General features: G+C 41.2%; 1 protein-coding gene across 3 annotated transcripts in view; it reads right to left on the bottom strand.

The window, feature by feature from the left end:
* The window catches only part of LOC100698832 (zinc finger MIZ domain-containing protein 1), a 110259-nt gene extending 97992 nt beyond the window's left edge, over positions 1-12267 (bottom strand). For 2 of the 3 annotated variants that reach the window (XM_019362532.2, XM_019362531.2), the window contains exon 1: positions 11983-12267. The gene's annotated coding sequence lies outside the window, so the exon portion shown is untranslated. The remainder of the gene's footprint in view (positions 1-11982) is intronic. The other variant, XM_003441810.5, reaches the window with a different exon arrangement.
* Between the last annotated feature and the right edge of the window lie 2841 nt (positions 12268-15108).

The raw sequence follows: 15108 nt of genomic DNA, 5'->3' as shown, positions 1-15108 counted from the left end.
AGCTTACGTACACAAAAATAACTCCAGCTACACACAAACGCAGAGCTTTATCAAACTTAACAATCAGCTCAGTGTCTGTCGGCTACAAGTCTGGCTCAGCGGAGGGCTGAACAGAATTTTAAAAATGCATGACAAGACTAGAAGTAGAGGAAGAAGGAGAGGTTGCATATTAAATACACATAGATACCCTCATCTCCTCTTCTTCTTCTTTTTTTTTTTTTGGCTCCAGCTCCATTAAGCTAAAACTGATGCGTATTGAATAGATGTTGCCTCACAATTTGGTCAACTGGCCAAATGGATTAAGTGTATCAAATTCATTTTCCTGAGTGCATTGAGGAGGTGTCAAAATGAAACATTTTCAATTTAGCCCCTTAAGGTCCAAGATTTCCTCATCCTGCTGTACAACAAGCTGCTTACCCTGCAAAAACAGGCCGCAACACGTTGCTAAACGTGGCCCAGGCTTTAAATTAGCCCGACACAATCCACATATTTGATTCACTATTGCAGCCTGAGAAGAGTTACATGACTTTCAGGCATCCAGCTCAGACTATAAAGAAACAATGTAGCCTACTTTGCACACTCCTCACTGCTCTCTTTTCAGCCACATCCTCTTGGATTTTATGACTCTGGTTAAAATGCAACCATTAAATATTCATGTGTGAGGGCTTTCACCCGTGAAGCAGCTTCCCCCTCTCGCTCTCTCTCTTTCTGTGCGAGCTTTAGAGAAAGTGAGAAACTTTTTGATTTTAACTGACAGGAGCTAAATATTAAAAAAGAAGCTTTGGGAGTTCGGCAAAGTGTAGACTACTCCTCTCCAATATCCTCCTCGGCTGATATGAGCCTTGCCTTCTTGGCTTTCATCCTCATTGTTCTTAAAATTTCACACTGTAGTGAGACTTGTCGAGTAAATTAACATGACAATACAAACTGTGGAGATTAATGAAAATAAATACTCCGTAGCCGAACAATGACGTTATGAAAATTGATGGTTGACAGTCATTCCAAAGAGAATAGAGTTTCTTTTCTTTCTTTTTTTTGGTCATCAGCAAGCATCACATCACACGCATCATAAACTGTATCTTTGAAAAATATTGCTCATTAATTTTTCACTTGTTGTCTCGGCTGTTTATTATGCAAAACATTTCAAACTATCAGCAGCAAAAGTAATGACACAAATAATTCATAGATTCCTTCTTAGAAGTCCTGGCAAGCTAAAATCCATAATATATAGCAGGTTAAGAGAGTCTATAAAAAATTAGGTATGAAATTATGTCTTCAGGTATAGACAGCAGCATAAACAAGGCTGAAATGTGATTTTGCTGCAGTGAACATTAGGGAAATTTCCAAAGCTTTATTTGGGTAGATGTTATTCGCATACAAATCAAGGGATGCAACATTCAGCGCTTCTCCAAACAAGTGATTTTCTAGACAAATGAAGCAACTGCTCCGACATGTGAGGCTTGCATCCAGTCTTTGTGCTCAAGAGTGGCAGAACGCATGTATGACAACTCGCTGCTGTAAGTTGATTTAACTGCTGAAAATTCATGAGGGACGAGTAAAATGAAACCTAACAATACTATTGTTGTCTGAGAGCAGCTGAAGTGCAAGCAGCATGAAAAGTTTATTCATTCTGAACTAATCTTTTTAGTGACTTGGGAGTAACGATTCGTACCACTTACTAATGAGTGAGGAGCCCAGCTAATCATGAGGATATTTATGAATCTCACTGTGGCAGCTAAGTCCTGCCATAGGCAAGAGTACAGTCCATCACTATTGTAGGTTGGACACCAAGTGTATGTGAAACATGCAAAACCAATTACTCTTTCATCAGTCTCTCCTGCTTTGGCACTCAGCAGCTGATTGAGATGAATCAAAAGGATTTTTTTTCCCTCCCACTTTTCTCTCGCACTATTCTGAAAGAAGCCCCTTCCCAGAAAAAGAGTCAAACTTTCCATCGGTGCTCATCGCCGTCTTTGATCGCAGACAAACGAGAAAACAAAATGCGCAGGACGGCTTGTGAAACACGAAGCCTTTCAGAGGTATTCTTTCACTTTTGGAAGGCTGCCTGCCCTTTTGAAAGGGATTTTCTTCAAAGCAAACATCGGTGACATTACCCATTCTGCACCCAATTAAAATTTATTGAACACATCTAGAAAACACAATATCAGGCACAACTAGCTTGTCACAAATAAACAAATACAGCGATCACAAGGACAAAAAAATCAAAAAAATAAATCAAAAAAATCCTTTCCCGGCCTTTTGAGTTCATAACCAGCATTTAATCCGCTGTAATGATTTACAATATGACAAGTCGGGCAAAATTTACTGTGACAGATTGAATGGGGCCCAACATAAATATAATTACAGCTCACATGATCTTCTCCACCTCCCTCCTCCGAAGGAAGTGCACACAAAGACGACGCAGGATACGCGGCCTGCAGTAATTTGCTTTTTCAATTTGCTCCTTGACATCAGCTGGTGCCAGAAAAATAAAATCAAGAGCAGCAAAGCCACAAAGTGCTGAGGATTTAACGGTGAACTCAGGTGGTCCTTGTTACAGCAAAGCCATGTTGTGGTGTTTGACCTCAAGCAAAACCTCAGAGTTAACGTAAAAGCGGTGACTCTTAAATTCCTGTTTAGGGATCAGTGCGTTTAAACAGAGTTCAGGAGGCGTGGCGTTGTACTCATGCTGATGGTTAAAATAATACTTTGGCTCACTTCTTTAGCTCTCGCTGAACTGCTTAAAAGTCTTTGAACAGTTAGCCAGCACAAATCTAATGTGACACCTCAGAAAAACACTGATATTGGCCAATATATCTGTGCATCCCAAATTAAATAATTGTTGTCATTAAGCCATTACTTGGATAATTGCTTAACTGTTAAAAGTGAGCTTGAAATATTTCCCCTCTAAGCAGGTTAAACTTTATTTCTGAGTTAAAACATCATTCGGTTTAGAACTTACAGATGCCATCAGAAGCTCTCTGACAACTGGGATAGATACTTCTCTGACATTTTATGGACTAAATAATTAAATCACTTAATCAAGAAAATGGCTGATGCTGAGAGACAGCAAGACAGCGTGTGATTACTTAGTCTTAAAGACCTCTAGAAAGGTAGAAATCTCCACATCAGAGAGGATAAACATTTGTCGATATGCACAAATGCTGTCGAAGAGCTAAAGAAATATAGGCGGTTTTAAAGGGATGCAAAAACAAGTAGGATGAAGTCACAAATAGCACTTTACAAAGTAGTTTAACGGCCAGACTACTCTCCAAAGAAAGGAGTCGTAAACTTTGTGAGAGGTGGCGACACACGGGGGTAATTCTCTGAAAGAATCCCGCTGTGACCCCCACCCACCCATCCCGACAACACCCCAGATTTGGTTTCGCATTCCTGCCTCACAGATAACGCAGACGCGCACAAGAAAAAGAGATGAGGCACAGAGTCGGAATGAGACGCAGACACTTTTCTGACCTCGCACTATTTCATCTCACTGACGATGTTTACGCCATGAGTCAAGCGCAAGGATATCTCCTCTCTTGTTCTTCCTCCAAGATGTGAAGGATCAACCACTCCCTGGCACCCCTCGACAGCCTCCCCCCTTCCATCACCCTCCATGCTAATGTAATACACATTAGTGAAACCAGCCGCACACTGTGCACTTCCACAGTGACACGAAGGATGCTGGGCCCTCGGGTGAGCCATCTCTCTCTATCCCTCCCTCCCTCCCTCCCTGACTCTCTCCACATGCCAGGCACATCACGGGCGCAGCCTCGCACCACAGCGTCTGTGACTCAAACATGCCCTCGTTTTGGAGCAGATGGTCAAAAATAGCGTCCACTGTCAACATTTTTGTAAGCCGTGGGACCCATTGGGCCACACACGGTTTGCCAGGAAGAAGTGCAATATATGTGCGCGCGTGTAAAAATAGTCTGGTCAGTTACAGTTTTTCTCGGTTTGATACTGACAAAGTGAGAACACCCTGTTGTTGCAAAAGAGCTTATGCAATCGGCACCTATAAATAGGAGTGTGAAGTGTTTCTGCATATGTGTCGCACTGCATGTTTACATTCAGGAACACTGCCCAATTAATTAGCATTCATCAGCAGCAGTGGTGGCTGTTAGGATATCACTGATTACTATTAGTGTGAAAGAAATCTATTGTCTGCGGTCGCGGTTCATTCTCAAAAGCCAAAGGATGAAGGAACGTAAAGAAACATGGAGGACATGTTTACACTAGAGTTATTTAAAGCTCTCTAGGATCTTTGCCTGTAATTTACATAAAGCTAGATGGTCAGATATGATGAAATGTCTGTGTGCTACAGAAAAAAGTAATAGTAATGTAAACTTATAGAAATTTTGGATTTGTGCTACATCATGCTTTGAGAGATGAAAACCAGGTGTACTCTCACAGCTATGCCAAATTAGCTGAAGGCTACACCTGACCCTGGTGTTTTGGTAAATATTTGCTTACTTTGGAGCAAATCTGCACCACGGAAATGTCAGACTTTAGCTTTCTGCAGCGCCTGTTTACACTATTGACAACATTTGTCTGCCTCATATTAACACTGAAGAGAGGTTTGAGATTTGAGGATTATGAGATGGGAAGTTACAGAGCTTAAATCCCAATCAACTGAAAATTGTGTACAAATAAGGCAAACTCAGAACAGAAGGTGTGCCTTTTGTGACCTAAAATGCATCAGTCGCATGTTAAGGGTTAACATATTCCACCCTATCCAGCACCGAGACCTCTCTCATGATCTTCTTTCTCTGCCCACAGCTGTCACGTCAGTGTATCAGCTCCGGTCTGTGATGCATGCCTTGCACCTGGGTAACCGACCGCACACAGACACGGCGTTAGCATGAGGGTACAGTGTAAGCTGACACACAGGCTGTGGGTGTGGTGTCACGGCTGTCCGCACTTCATCATCAGTAAAGACTTTGTTTGAGCAGGGAGGAGAAAATAAAGTATGATTGGGTCGCAAAAGAAACAAAAATCATTATGGATTAAAAACGCGGCGAGAGAATTGTAGCTCCGGCAAACAGATGCTTAAAGGATTATTCAATTAAACAGTTGATCAGCAGCTGTAAAGAGCTTCTCTAGTGTGATGACTTTTTCTGTTTTCTATAATTGAAAACTGAATGTGTTTTGGTTTTGGACTGTTGGTTGCACAAAGCAAGCAATCTGAAGATGTCACCTTGGACCTCGGCAGTTTGTGCAAGCTGTTTTTTTCTATTTGTGCCAATTTTAAAGATTCAAACATTAAATTATCAGGAAGAAAAAAATGATAAATGAATAAATAAATCAGCTTTTGAGTCTTTGGTGAGATGGGTTTGCAAACAGGGCAAAAAAAAGACTTAAATAGGAGCAAAGAGAAGATCAACATTTTTTTTTAAATTAATGTATTTTCTTGCCAAAAACTGCACAAATATGAAAAATCCCTAAAAAGCAAGCCTGGCTGCTAGCTCAGAGTACACATCTGGCTATTAACTGCTGTGATCTGCTCATGGTTCAGATTTTATGAAGGCTGCTGATGGTTTTGCACTGCTTCTCTGTGTTCAAGATATGTTATTGGGCTGCGTTTCACGTCTCTTTGGGAATTATGGCCTTTGAGTGCACATGTATTTTTGTTACCTCGTCATGCTTAGAAATTTGGGATCTTGTCTGGTTGATTTGTGATAATACTATTGAAGTCAAGTTCTGCCTGTTCATCTGTAATAATATATCCAGTATCCTGTATATTTTGAAGCAAGGGATGGATTTTCATACATGCTAATTTTACAAATGTAACCACCACAGTGAGTACACCAGTGCTCTTAACATGCACAGCAGGCAAAAGGCTTGCAAAGATTTATGTGTCTATTCTTGTCTCGGTGCTTTAAATGAAGTGGAAAAGCATGCATTATAACCCACCAATAGAAAATATATTAATGCAAATTTTAGATTTCAGACAGTCTGTTGTTGGGTTGTTGTCTTATGTCAGTGTAAATCACATTTAATCAAACGCACACAAGCAGTACCGATGATGACAATTTATAAGCATGAAACTGTCACAAATACTCAAAGATCCCATGAGAATAAAAGCCATGGAGCCCTATCTACTTTGGGTCATCTGCACGCTTTGCCACAGTGACTATGCAAAGGAGAACAGGTGAAATGCAAAACAACACTTAAGCAGAACGCGTCTTTTGTGTCAACATATGGCAACAGATGAATGAGAGATGGGGCAACATGTCAGGGATTTTATCTACTTATGTTTTACATCTCGATAGCAAACTTGAAAAGATCTGACATTTTAGTTTGGGAAGGGAGGGGGCGTGGGGGTGGCGGTGCTTGGGAAAGAGATTACCCTCAGACCTTTTCTTTGAGCGCAGGAGAGAATGGGGGAAGGACGTTCCCTGTGTATTAGTAAATCCCAGTTAATTTTCCCTGTCACAGAACAATAAGATATGGACCCCCGTGGGCTCTGTTGAATGTAATTCCACCACTTGCTCAGAATCACCTTCATTACTCATCAGAGATGTAGATCTCTCTGTCTCTCCGAAAAAAAGAAGAAAAAATCCTCTGGAGCACACACTAGACACTGTGATGCTTCAGCAGAGCCCTCTCGGGAGCTTTCCCGGTGCCCATTTCTTGATAGTGAGATTACACCTCTTGAGACATTTTCAAATTTTGAGAGCTAGTTTCTCGGTCTTTGCTCACATTTAAGAGGGGAATATGCCTGCTACGCAACACTATCACACGTTGGAAGATTTGACGGGATCCTCGGTTGGACCTTGTTTAGATTTATAAAGGCTGAGACTTTGTAGAAACCGGATGTTTTCCAAGATCCAGAGCCTTTCATTTACACTTAACACTGCGGCGATGCACTGTCATCGTCCGTGTCTGTTTTTCACAGTATGTCACATTTAACATGCATGAGCCTGCGACTGCTGGGGACCCCAGAAAGCTCCAATTACATCCAGTGTGGGTTAAGACTCACAGATTGCATTCTTTTTTTTCTTTTTTCTTTTTTGCTTTTCGCACAGCTATTTTTCAGTTTGTGCTCTAATTTGTCCACTGAAATTCTAAAACCCTGCTGACAACAACAAACATGTAAACAAAGAATTAGTAGATTTTAATTGCATTTTAATTATGAGCAATAAAGGAAGGTTAATAAATTATGCAGACAATTGTTTTCATAATCAATTAACTGTTAAAATGCTGGGAATTCTTAGAAAAAGATTTGACTGACATCTTTAAGGAGATTGTTTTGTCCATTTGGTTGTCTAAATATTTCATTTACTCTGCAGAAAGTATTTGTATAACTTTTAACAAAAATGAATAAATAAACAGAAAATCAATTACTCAATTAACCCTTTCATCAGTTTTAGATTAAAAAAATGTATTTTCATTTCACATTTGCCGCCCATGCTTATCTACAAGCACAAACAACTTAACAAAACTTGAATATAATCTATATTTTTAATGATATTGTGCCTTCTATGAAGCTAAACCTGCTGTCTTTAAACCTATTAATCAGACAGTGTGTGTCTTCTGTTCTGGCAAACTTCCCCTCCAGCATGGCTGCAGCTGTAAGAGGAGGCAAGCCTATTGTTCAGACTAACAAGGGGCACAGAGGTCACATGCATTTTCACAAGAGCTTTGCCAGAGGGGTTGGGGAAGCAAGCAGCACACTGGTCTGTTTGGTATGGATCTACACTAAAGCTTTTTCTATAAAGTCACATCATTCCGAGTCTATTATAAAAGGGGATAGATTAGATTAGGTGAGATTATGTAGAGGGGCTCTTTAAAAAGAGCAAAAATAACACACTCAGTACTTAGCAGGCAAGTCAACAGTGGGATTAAGCCCAAAGAGCATGCTGAAATCCAATGCTAATATGCACAATGGTCATCCTTCCACCGGCTCACATTTAAATGCTCTCAAACGTGGTGACTTTGGATTTCTCAAGCGATGTTAATAGTTGCAGCAGCAACTGAAAATCAGACTCGGGCTGTGTTATCGCTTTCTGCCATAACACTGAAATTTCACAAATCTGAAAAATCCAAAGAGCTATTTATTTTGCCTCTCCTGCATCAAACTGTCATCTCTGTCTTCCCTCCTGTCAAGCCATCTCTCGCTCTCTCTCGGTGTGAGTACAGTTTGTACAATAACAACTCCTATCACCAATGCAACCGAAAATATGCACAAAGTGGTTGCACACGCTAACATGATTAAATGATGTGTGGTCTGGCGTCACTCCCAGCACCTCTCCCATCCCTCGCTCTGCTCTGTATCTCCCTCCTGCACAAAAGCAAGTACGCGCACACACACACACACACACACACACACACACACACGCACACAGATTCCCTTTCCCTGAGCTGTGTTTTGAAAATAGAAGCTTCATATTAACAGTCAACAGTCAAGCTGACAGGTACAGTCAGAGCATTCTATCCACCATAAAACCCCTCAGTGAATATCTGCGCGGTACACATGTTACTGCAGCTCCATGTCACAGGTGGAGCGTCGCAAATCATCACATACACACGAGGAATGCAGAATAACATATGGAAGATGAATACGCTGGTATGATGTAGAGCAAATGGTTATTTTGTTATTCAGATCAGCTGCATTCAGATCCCTTTACTGAAACAGTACAAGATGTGTAAAAAAGATACTATGGGTAAAATGCACTTTCTGTGTTATAGCTGGTTAAGGTGGAAGTCAGTTTCAAGTCTATTTGCTGCCCTGTGATACTGTGTCTCAACCTGAGGGTCAGGATCCTTTAATGGGACTCCAAGGTAAATCTGAAGCATCATGTCTTACATAGACTATTTTGTTTATTTTGATCGACTATTTATCAACAACCAACCAGTTGCTCCCTCCCTAAGTCTGTTTTTGCTGTGTGTATTGTCTTGTTGAAAAAGGACATTCTTTTTCCCCACTCTCACCATGTGATTGCTACAGCAGATCCCTGAAGTTCTTAACAACTTCCTATACAGTTAATTCTGTTTATTTTGAGTGAGAAAATGGATTTCTTCCTCACCACTGTCGCTGATCATACTATCTAAGTAATCCTAAAATGAATTTAAATGAAACTGTCTTAAGTTAGAGGTCATCATGTGTGAAATTTTTGGTGCTTCCACTTAGTCACAATAAGCCAAGAGGACCAATAAGGGTTTCATTTGTAACAACGTGTTGCTTTTCATGTAAAATTTATATCTGCAGAGGACTCAAAGTAGCTTGAGTAATGCATTTAGTTACTTTCCAGCACGAGTTACAATCTCAAAGTCACAGCAACCCTGTGCAAGGTTGTAATTACTCACAACTAACATAACAGGACTATTAAGCGCTGTTTGACACAAAGGTAAACCTCATGATTAAACTGCTATATCTACCTAGTGACATACTTTCTACCCCTCGATTCTCCTTACCCTTTGAAAATAGCCATACCAGCAGGGTGATTCATCCCAAGAGTTTATTCTCTTGAGTAAAGACAACACAAAAAGGACCTTGAGCGAAACCTACACAAACCTCCCACAGGCTCTGACCGCGGAGGAAGAGCTTTCGGTTGCTTACTCGTTCACCTTTTTCCTGTTAGAGTGCTTCAGAGAGCTCGCCATACACAGGAGCCGCTCACTGCAAGTGGAATTCCCAAGCCGAATCAATAACATTATGACATTATACACAAGCTAACAGCCCTATTTACTAGCTATTTAAGTACATACTGTTGGTAAAAAGAGGCTTAGACTGCAAACCTTTGGGACTGGTTTCTTTTACTGTTGTACTACAGATCAAAGTGGTCATACTTCCTTTCTGAAAACAGCATTTATTCCTAAACTTTTTGGGTGTATTTCTGTGTCACGCGTCATGTGTCATGCGTTGGATTTCTCTCAGACAAAAGAAGTATATGACACACAGGATTGTAGTAAGTGAGCGCAGCTAGTTAAGACACACCAGCTCTCGGTCTTCTCACAGGCTGACCAGCAGTGCTGCTGGAGGTAATGAGGCCTCTTGTGTGTCCTCTCTGATCTGAGAGTTGAATAATTTCCCATGTGGCACAGTCATTTCCAGCTTCCGCCTTTACTCTCACCCCGTCGGGCGGGTGGGACAGCAAGAGCAGAACCCTCCACCCTGCGCTGACAACGTGTTGCCATTGTCAGCCTTATGGTGCCACATGCAAACCTAAGCCAGCCTCCAGTCTGGACAAAAAGAAAAGATTTGCTAAAGTGTGTAGAAGATGCTTTATGTATGATTTAATTTAAAAAAATATATTTAGCTTCTCTTTATTTTTAGATTTTGTTCACTAATACGTGTATCTGAAGAAACTTGTCCTTCTCACGGCTTTAGTTTGTTGTGTCGACAGTTTCCATTGGTCAGCAGGAAACTGAGAGTTAATAAATGGTCTACTTCAGCACCCAGACACACGTGCTGGGTTGCAGATCTCTGTTTCAATGTGTCTTTTGTTTGACGGCTGGTGTTTCAACATCCTCAACTTGAATAGAAGAAGGTCAGCCTGGTGGGGTCTGTGGTTATTCAGGAGCCCAACCTGGGGCCCCACAGAGGTGGGGTGATGGGGAAGGAGAGGACAGGACTGAGAACCTCCTCCTCTGTCTGACAACACCAAAATTGTTCCAGTAACTGAAAGTTTTAATTTTCCAAAATACAGGCACTCATTCAGCGTTTATGTGCCATCAAGCGCTTGTGAATCAGCCAATGATAGCCTCCTACTTTGACATCATCTCAGATCTTTCATTCAGCCGTTATCTCAAATTCCGAAAACAGCAAAGTGAAGAAACTCAACAAGACCCTTGAATTACATGGCAAAAATGTAAACAAGCAAGCGAGGCTGCTTAATAACTGCAGTCCCCGCGGAGGTTTTTCATGACCCCCATATGTGGCTCGGTGCAAAACACTCTGCTCGCAGGACAAACTTGGATGCTGCAGCAGCTAAAAGTAGATATGAGCCGAATGAACTTTTCAACAGCATAACACAAAAGCAGGAAGAGCTCTCCTGGGCATCTCAATAAAGGGGGACGAGAAACATCTGTACCGATATGTTTGCTTGCTTGATGCTCCAAAACTTGCATTTTGTAACAGAAAAGAAAATCACAGATGACAGAAACTCTCAGTCGCTCTCTCCTCTCTCTCTCAGTCACAATGGTTAGGAAGTAGAACAGGAGCAGAGTCAAGCTTACTTTTTTCCACTTGGCCATGCTTTTTTGCTTCCTGGACAGATGTAGTGCAAGTGAAAGGCAACCTAGTTCTAAATGAGAGCCCCCCCCCAAACCCCAACTGGTTCCATATATTCAGACAGCAGGAATTTTGGGAGTCAACTTGTTAAACCTCTATGAAGCGCTAATGACCTACAGCAACAAGATAACTGCAGGCTGTCACAGACATGCTTGCTTTTTCCCCATTATCATTTAATAGTATACATGTGGTGTTGCTATCAAAGTTCAGAAATTATGATTTTATGTGACATTCATTGAAAAATCCCGAACAGTGCTGTGACCGTTATTGCCACGACCAGTTATTCTACAGCTTGCACGTATCACCCCAAAACCCATATTAGACAGACCATGTGCTTTGTGCGCATCAAGAAGCTGAAGGTAAAGCAAACCCCACATCAAGAAATTACGCACACACGCGCACCCAGACACGGTTCATTCTGCGAGCGAGATCCATACAGCCTGCTACAGTGTAGCCTCCAAGCCCCAGCGCGTTGGAGATCAACGCGGCATCTGTTACTAACGAAATGCACAACCTGCTTATTAACAGCCCGCCGGTTCAGTCCCGACGCCACGAAGCGGCGTGATAGTAAATAAAAAGCTGCGGTTTATTATTACAGGCTCCGACGTGCCGCTCGGTGCCAGTTCAAGTGGTCACTCTATTGTTGAGAAACAATCTGAGCCAAAGTGGAAACAAAACCTTTTCCGAGACAAGAGCCTCGTAGCGCGACACCGGGAACAAGCAACGTTAAGTTTGCAGCTACTCACCGGGTTATTAAGCGCAGAAAGTCCTCGGTAATTTTCGACTCTTGCTTTTTTTAAATATCTTCCCCCCTCGCGGCCACTGAGAATGGGCTCGGCGTCAGTGGGTGAGTAACTGAATAGACTCGGAGAGAGCGCAGTAAGTTGAAGTGTCAAATTACATTGGCTATTCTATTACCAAAGGGACCCATGCTCGGTGGCTGCTGACAAAATGTGTCGCGGATTATACACGCGGAGAAGCCATCAGGAGAGAGCCGGGAGCGGAGTCGGACTGTCGCTCAGCACAGCGGCCATATGGTATCTGGATGTGCTGGAGCGACCCGCTCTGATTGTGGCTCCGACCGGGTCTACCGCATTGTGTAGTTATGATTTGGGGATGTTTAAACAGGAAGATAGATTTAGATTAAATAACGAGGCTGCTAAAGCGTCATTGCTGGGTATTTTAGTTTGAATTTCGATACTGATTTAATAAATGCTATTTATGACAGTTTCTAAGGAAATATTAACTCTAATGGCCTCTAATAAATTAGGTTTAGACTGATCAGAATAGGCGAAAATATGGTTTTAAACATGACAGCAACTACTTCCGCTATTTTTCCTTAATGCAAGTACTTGGCCACTGATGCCAATAATAATAATAATAATAATTATAATTATAATAATAATAATAATGGCAGTGAAATAAATGAAATAATCATGCAAGGACAATAATAATTCCCTCTGTAGCATAATCTGTCAGTTTATGAGCTGCATTATTATAAGCTAAACATCTAAACATAATTAACAATGGATTTAGTGCCTATTTAATGATCTAATAAACAGCAGTAAGCACGTGCACGGTCTACGACGAGCGCATTCACGCACACGCGCGCTGTCACGCAGCGATCCTTTCCGGTGCTGACGCCACCCTCCGTGTTTTGCAGGTCGCCGCTCTCTGATGGAAAGCTCTGAATAACAAAGACATGTTTGAGAGCAGCAGCGGCATCAGCAGCAGCAGCAGGCTGGGCTGAGAGCTGACGTCAAGGAGCCATGACTGTGCCAAGCAGCATCCAGACTCCCGGCCACCACACACACACACAAACACGCAAACAAACACACATTGACCTGCTGCTCCTCACTGTGGCCTGTTTGGAAGCAGCCATGTCAAAAGTTAGAAATACAGCGCCCTGCTTGCTGTGAGTGACTCTTCACCTGCGATCATGGTCAGACACGAGTTTTCTTAAGATTTCACTTGTATTATAATTACAAGTCATCACACAGCAGAAAGGCTACATTTCATCTATCTGGACAGTCTGTCTACCCCAGCTGTCTAAGTTAGAGGGAGGGATGGGCGGTAACAATAGGCGCCATGTGTCCTGCTAAAAGGTGACAGGAAGCATTGATTTCAGTCTGTCCCAAGCTTGTAAGCCAACTGTGAATTAGCCAGGGATGAATACATCCCTTTAAGGGAGATCGTAGACAGCTGATTAGCAGCAGTTACTTCAGGAAACAGGATCAAAGTTTTGATTGCAGGATACCAAAGCTCCATCAATTTTACTGAGATTTTAATTGCAATAAAGCCCTCTAGTGTTCAATGCGTGATTGTTGCAAGGTGCACAATAAACAGCGAAAATCTTTAGTATATAAAAAGCTACTTTATTAAATTATTGTGTGTAACAAACAACTGTTTGGCAAGCAGACAAAAAGCAAAGCAAATCACTAGCAGTTTGGTTTGATTAAAGCCAGCCCAGCCAGATAATGATTTTTAAGCTACTGTAGTGCTCAGCTGTTATATTCTTTTATACTTGTTGACTTCTAATTATCAAAATGCTACTTTTTGAATATCCAAAATATCATTTGAAAATGTTCTAATACTTTAGATCATTATTTTCAGGTAATTTTCAGTGCATTTTGGAGCCTGCCTGCTGAATTCCTAAATTGCCACCTTTTAATGAGAAAAGAAATGGCTAATTCTGTTAAGTGAGTCACACTCAGCTGAAAGAACTACAAGTATGCAGTGATTTCTTTTTTTTTTCAAGAACGTGAGCTACCAGATTCAGCAGATTCATGCTCCATCAGAATGTGGAGCGTGATCCACGTTTCACCCTGAATTTCTGACTTCATTATGTACAATTCTCAGTAGTTTTGTAGATTAATATTTGGCATCATGATATTAAATCTTTACTCTGGTAAATGATTGGGATTTTTTTTAAAAAGGAATCGACCACACAGACCTGTGATCTCAATGTTGTAACACTTCCTGAGAGATGGTGTGATGAACGCCAGTGCAAAGACAGACACACTGATCCAATTAGAGGGGAATTTTCCTCATCACAACTGGTTCAAGGAGACCTAGTCAAGCACAGTCTGTCTGTGAATGCTTCTAAAATCATATGCAAAGTGATGCTCAGTGGCGCAGCATCATCTGGCTTGAGTGCAGACTCTGTGTGACATCAGATTTATTCGATATGCTTTACTGGCAGGGGCGTGCTGGTCCAGCAGTTAGCAGTGTCACACCACAGCGAGACGCACACAGGTTTGATTGCTGGATTTTTCTGAATGGAGCTTCTGTATCCCATTGTGTTGACTCTGGTTTCATTCTCTTGTCAGCGGTGTATAAAGCTTGAACTCTCAAGGAGGCATGTAAAATTTTGCTGAGTTAAATATACGTGAATCAACATTTTTATACCAACCATAAAAATACATCAATAATATGTCATGAAGGGGATGGGACTTACACCTATGTATATACATATATATCTATATCTATATATATCTATATATATGTATATATATATATACTTTTCATAAAAAGAACACCATGCCAACAGTCAAACATGGTGATGGTAGTGTGATGATTCTGGAGCTCCACTGCTGCTTCAGGACCTGGACAAATTGTCATAATTGATGGAATAATGAATTTTGTTCTCTACCAAAAAATCCTGAAGGAAGCAAGTCCTAATGACTAAAATCATCATTGAAAAACTGCATTTTGCATTTACTCCACTGATTCTTTATCTAATACTAAACTATTTCTTAGCTATATCTTAGCTTAATTACATATATCTGTACATTTCTGTCGGTCGGTCTGTGTCAGGAAACGTCTCATGCAAATCATATTTTCACATGATGAATTTTCAACATGTTTTTAAA

Source organism: Oreochromis niloticus, linkage group LG8 (assembly GCF_001858045.2).
Source record: "Oreochromis niloticus isolate F11D_XX linkage group LG8, O_niloticus_UMD_NMBU, whole genome shotgun sequence".
NCBI classification, from domain to species: domain Eukaryota; kingdom Metazoa; phylum Chordata; class Actinopteri; order Cichliformes; family Cichlidae; genus Oreochromis; species Oreochromis niloticus.
Note: the sequence above shows the minus strand (reverse complement) of the source record. Positions and strands in the feature narration are given on the sequence as shown.